The sequence below is a fragment of the Macaca mulatta genome, chromosome X (genome assembly GCF_049350105.2).
Source record: "Macaca mulatta isolate MMU2019108-1 chromosome X, T2T-MMU8v2.0, whole genome shotgun sequence".
In the NCBI taxonomy this organism is placed as follows: domain Eukaryota; kingdom Metazoa; phylum Chordata; class Mammalia; order Primates; family Cercopithecidae; genus Macaca; species Macaca mulatta.
In genome coordinates, this window is record NC_133426.1 from 1,544,446 (window position 1) to 1,550,546 (window position 6,101).

The following is a 6,101-nucleotide window of genomic DNA, read 5'->3' on the forward strand; positions in this document are numbered from 1 at the left end:
AAATCTACTCTCCTAAAAAAATCCTAAATATAAAATATATTATAGTTCTTATATTTTGCATTTGATTTCTAGACTTATTCTACATCATCTTTAACAACTACTATTTTTTCTATTTCTACGTATTTTCTGTCTTTCTTTTTTTCTCTTTTTTCTTTCTTTTTCTTTCCTTCTTTCCTTCATTCTCTTTCTTCATTTTTCATTTTTTCTTTCCTTCTTTCTTTCCCTCCTTTCCTCCCTCCCTTGCTCCCTCCCTCCTTCCTTCCTACCTTCTTTCCTCCCTCCCTCCCTACCTCCCTTCCTTCCTTCCTTCCTGCCTGCCTCCCTCCCTGACTGCCTTCCTTTCTTTTTTATTCCCTTCTTTCTGCCTTCCTTTCATTCTCCTTTCATTTTTGTAGATTCTTTATGTAAGTGAGATCCAATACTTTTAACTGAATGTGAGCATTTCTTTTACAAAATAAAATGTATGTTCAGACTTTTACTTAATCCATGCTAGTAAGAGCCTGGTTCAAAAATGAGCTGCAGGTTTTTTTCAAAGTGAATCACAATAGTTTCTGTGGAATAGGTGAAGTGAAAGACATTTTTAGAAAGTTTGCATCTTTTTGCACAGACTTTTAATGAAGGGGTTTATGTTTTCTGCTCTGTTTGTTTACTGAAAGCAAAAGAAGAAAAGTGAGGAAGGGATTATAAAAAGAAAGTGACTGAAAAATTCTGAAAATATCTGTTTTCATAAGATAAGAGCTTTATTCTAGTTCTGAAAGCATAATCATAGTCATCATTATCCTCATTTAAATAAAAACAGCTAGCTAGGCAACTTAGTCTCATTGAAATTCCTGAGATCTTCATTCTTTCTTGGTATTTGGCTGAAAAAAGAATAAGTTTATCTCATTGTTTTCCCAAAGTATAGCACAAGGTTAAGAGCCTGGATTCGTGGCATGCATACCTGATGAGCGCGTGTTATTACTTGGGGTGAAACTTCTTCGATTTGACTGGATGTAGTTATTTTCTTTTCCTTGCAATGGAAGCAAACTTTGGATTCTACCTGATAAAGGAACTTGGGTCTTCTTTAGGCATCAGGTGTGTTTTAAATGGATAGATTTAATAATAATTGATCCACCAATAATTGATCCACTGGGCAATTATTTTCTAAATGTTTGTTTTCAAGTTTAAAACAATGCCTCAAGTTTAGAAATGCCTCTCCTCGGCCGGGGGCGGTGGCTCACGCCTGTCATCCCAGCACTTTGGGAAGCTAAGGCAGGTGGATCACCTGAGGTCAGGAGTTCGAGACCAACCTGGCCAACATGGTGAATCCCCATCTTTACTAAATATAAAAAATTAACCGGGCATGGTGGCTCGTGCCTGTAATCCCAGCTACTTGGGAGGCTGAGGCAGGAGAATCACTTGAACCTGGGAGGTGGAGGTTGCAGTGAGCTGAGATTGTGCCATTGCACTTCAGCCTGGGCAACAAAAAGGAAAAAATTCCATCTCAAAAAAAAAAAAAATACCTCTCCTCTTCTAATCACCTCCCATCCCACTCCCACTTCAAAGATGCTCATTCTGATTTTTCAGGGCTGGGTTCTGGGTTGGCAGGGCAGTCTTAAATGAGGATCTGAATGTAGGTGTATTCCTGCAATTAGTCTCCATTGCCACTAGGAGGTGATGTGTACCGGGGTGTCCCTTTGAGTTGACTTGCCAAGAAGACCAGGTGTAGGGTTAAGCATGATTTTCCAAATGGAAGCTTCAGGAAAGCTGCAAAAGATACCTTATGCACTGTAATGCACAGCGTTTGATACTAAAACAGCATCTTAAACAATACATAGCAAGTGAAATTTCTCTCAGGCTTCCCTCACAAAGAGCAAGCCTTGCTTATGGTGACCCTGTTCTGTCCTATACCTTATCTCAGGCACTGTGAGCTGGGAATTAAAATTGTCTTTCCTTTTGTTTTTTTGAGATAGAGTCTTGCTCTGTTGCCCAGGCTGGACTCCAATGATGCAGTCTCAGCTCACTGCAACCTCTGCCTCCTGGGTTCATGTGATTCTCCTGCCTCAGCCTCCCAAGTAGCTGGGATTACAGGCACCCGCAACCACACCAGGCTCATTTTGTATTTCAGCAGAGATGGGATTTCACCATGTTGGCCTGGCTGGTCTCAAACTCCTGACCTCAGCCGATCCACTGACCTCCACCTCCCAAAGTACTGGGATTACAGGTGTGAGCACCCAGGCTTCTTTACATTTTAATTACGGCAAAATACATATAACATATCATTTACCGCTGGTGACATTCAGAACATTCCCCATGCTATAGCCATTACCTCCATGTCCTTCCAGAACATTCTCATCACCGTAAATGGAGACCTTGGACCCATTAAGCACTCACTCCTCATTCCTCCTTTTCCCAGCCCATAGAAACCCCTAATTTACTTCCTGTCTCTAGGGATTCGTTCCTTCTGGACATTTCACATAAATGGAATAACACAAGGTGTGGCTTATTTATATCTGGCTTCATTTACTGAACATAATGTTCTCAAGATATACTCACGTGGTAGCGTGTGTCCGGATTTCATTGCATTTGATGGCTGTATCATATTCCATTGTATGGATAAACGGCATTGTTTCTCCGTTCACCTCTGGATGAACATTTGGGTTGTATTTACCTGTTGGTGATTGGGAAGAATGCTGCTATGAATAATCGGGTACGTATTTTTGTTTGAACCTTGGTGCTATGATCTGAACGTGTCTGTGTCCCCAAAGTTCATATGAGGAAACCTAATATTCAAGGTGATAGTATTAAGAGGTGGAAGCTTTGGAAAGTGATGAGGTCAAGAGAATGGAGGCTCTATGGATGGGATAAGTGCTCTTATCAAAGGGACCCCGGAGAGCTCCTTTTGTTCCTTCTACCGTGCAAGGACACCGCAAGAAGGCGCCATCTATGAACCAGGAACTGGGTTCTTACCAGACACTGAACCTTCTGTGTCTTGATGTTGGACATCCAGCTTCCAGAAATGTGGGCAATAAACATCTGGTGTTCAAAAGTCACCCCGTCTATAGTATTTTGTTACAGCAACACACAAAAAGACAGTGGCCCCTGAAATCTCCCCTCATCACAGGGAGCCCTCTTCACCCACAAAGGAGGCAAGATCTGAGGTCATCAGCCTCTCAACCAAGGGACTGAGCATTCTGATCTATGTTTTAATCTTTTGATCGAGCACGTAATTTCCGGCTGGGACTCTCGGTATAGCACAGGGAGAAATAAAGCGTGAACCATCATTACAAGCTCAGGGTGGGAGGGAGAAAGCACAAACCAGAGCTGTAAAATCATCGAGCCAGCCCAACTGTTGGGAGATTGGGAATGTTTTGTGCATGGAGCGGAAAGAATTTCCTGCACAGGGTGGCTGCTTGGGCCAGGACTTCTCAGCATTGAGGATTTACAGAGCTGTTTTGTAGCTCAACTGACTTTCCATTCCAAGCACGTCTACAGAGAATGAAATCATACAGCGGTGATGATGGGATCCCCAGGCCTGGGCAGCGATCTGATTAATTACTGACCAGGGAAGCTTCAGTAGCTTAATTGAATTGATTGGCAGAGTGCGTAGTCCTCCACCCCCTGGTCCCAGAGATCTTTATTGATGGCGTGCTGATCTTCCATGCCCTGAGGCTTGGGATCCTGTGTCCAGCATTCCCCACCCGCTGGGCAGATGCTGCTGGATTTATGTCAACAGCGAGTCCTGCAGACATACCTCTAAAACACAGTCTCAAAGTGTCTTCTGTTTTCGGGAACAAATACAAATTTTCTTCTCACATAAGTTATATAATGAACATGAGCATTGAATAAGGGATGGTGTGTGTGTGTGTGCGCACGTACATGTTTTATGTTGTGTGTTTTGTGTGTGTATGAGAGAGACACCATGGACACACTAGCTCCGTGAAAGGCCAGGACAGTGAGGCCTGGGCCATGGTCTGCTAAGGACCTGGTGTGGCCCACTAACGGTTATCACAAGTGGCCTGGGAGGTGTTCTGTTGGCCCCAGGGATTCACTGACCATCATCACAGGTGGTCTGCTGACTTGGTGGGGCCCACTAACCACCATTGCTGGTGACCTTGGAGGTGACCTGTTGACCCCAGGGACTCACTAATGACCACTGCAGGTGGTGTGTTGACCCCGGGGGTTCAATGATGGCCATTGCAGGAGGCCTGGGAGGTGGTCTGTTGACCCTAGGGACTCGCTGATGGCCATTGCTGGTGGCCTGGGAGATGGTCTGTTGACCCTGGGGACTCAGTGGTGACCATTGCAGGTGACTTGGGAGGTGGTCTGTTGACCCTGGGTACTCATTGATGGCCATTACAGGCCTGGGAGGTGGTCTGTTGACCCTAGGGACTTGCTGATGGTCATTGCAGGTGGCCTGGGAGGTGGAGTGTTGAACCTGGGCGCTCATTGATGGCCATTGCAGGTGGCCTGGGAGATGGTCTGTTGACCCTGGAGACTCACTGGTGACCATTGCAGGTGGCCTGGGAGATGGTCTGTTGACCCTGGAGACTCACTGGTGACCATTGCAGGTGGCCTGGGAAGTGGTCTGTTGACCCTGGGGACTCACTGGTGACCATTGCAGGTGGCCTGGGAGATGGTCTGTTGACCCTGGAGACTCACTGGTGACCATTGCAGGTGGCCTGGGAAGTGGTCTGTTGACCCTGGGGACTCACTGACAATCATTGCAAATGACCTGGGAGGTGGTCTGTTGACCTGGGGACTCACTGACCACCATTGCTGGTGGCCTTGGAGATGGTTTGTTGACCCTGGGTCTCACTGATGGCCATTGCAAGTGGCCTGGGAGGTGATCTGTTGACCCTACGGGCTCACTGATAGCCATTGCAGGTGGCCTGGGAAGTGGTCTGTTGACCCTGGGGACTCATTGATGACCATTACAGGTGGCCTGGGGGTGATCTGTTGACCTGGGGACTCACTGACCACCACTGCCGGTGGCCCAGGAGATGGTTTGTTGACCCCGGGGGCTCACTGATGACCATTGCAGGTGGCCTGGGGGTGATCTGTTCAAGCTGAAGGTTCACTGATGACCATTGCAGGTGGCCTGGGTGGTGGTCTATTGACTGGGCAAGTCCTACTGATTTACTGAGGAAGACAGGCACCTAGAAGGGCCTGTCAGTGCCAGGGCTAGTGGGTCCAACCTTAAACTCCTGCACCTAGAGGACCTCCCATAGACAATCTTCTGCTGGCTGCTAAACACTGGGACCTAACCCTGACTGTCTTCTGCACGTCGCCCAGGACGAGTTGGCCCCATTTCTTCTCTCCTCAGAGCCCACGATAGGCCCTGTGGTCACTCCCTCTGCAGAGGTGGGCCTCCCCCAGGTCACATTCCTGGTTACGCAGGAAGCTGGGAATGAGATAGGAATTCCAAACCTGGGTCAGTAGCCTGAATATGACCCTTCGGGCTTGACCGCAGGCAGTTACAAGGCAGGACCCCTGGGGGAAGCTGCCCTCCCACAGCACACTTGGTGCACACACCTGGAGCGTTGCACAGCTAGACCTCAGGCCCCTGGGCAGCCATGCTCTTGTGAGAATCTGTATCTTGGAGCAGGTCCTGCCACCTTAGGCCTCCTTACCAGTAGTGGAAGAGGCAGGTGCCTGAGCCTGTCTTCCCCATTCTGACTTCTACTTCTTTTTTTTTTTTGAGATGGAGTCTCGCTCTGTCGCCCAGGCTGGAGTGCAGTGGCGCGATCTCGGCTCACTGCAACCTCCGCCTCCCGGGTTCACGCCCTTCTCCTGCCTCAGCCTCCCGAGTAGCTGGGACTACAGGCACCTGTCACCACGCCCAGCTAATTTTTTTTTTTTTTGTAGTTTTAGTAGAGACGGGGTTTCACCGTGTTAAGCAGGATGGTCTCGATCTCCTGATGTCCTGATCCGCCCGCCTCGGCCTCCCAGAGTGCTGGGATTACAGGCGTGAGCCACCGCTCCCAGCCTCTGACTTGTACTTTTTGACTCCTAGCCCTTTCCCCTCTCCCTCCCCAGGCCTCCTAGTTCAGGACAGGGCTGAACACCTCCCGTAATCTTCCCATGTGTAGTTTCCAATATACCAAGAGGAGCTTTCGGAG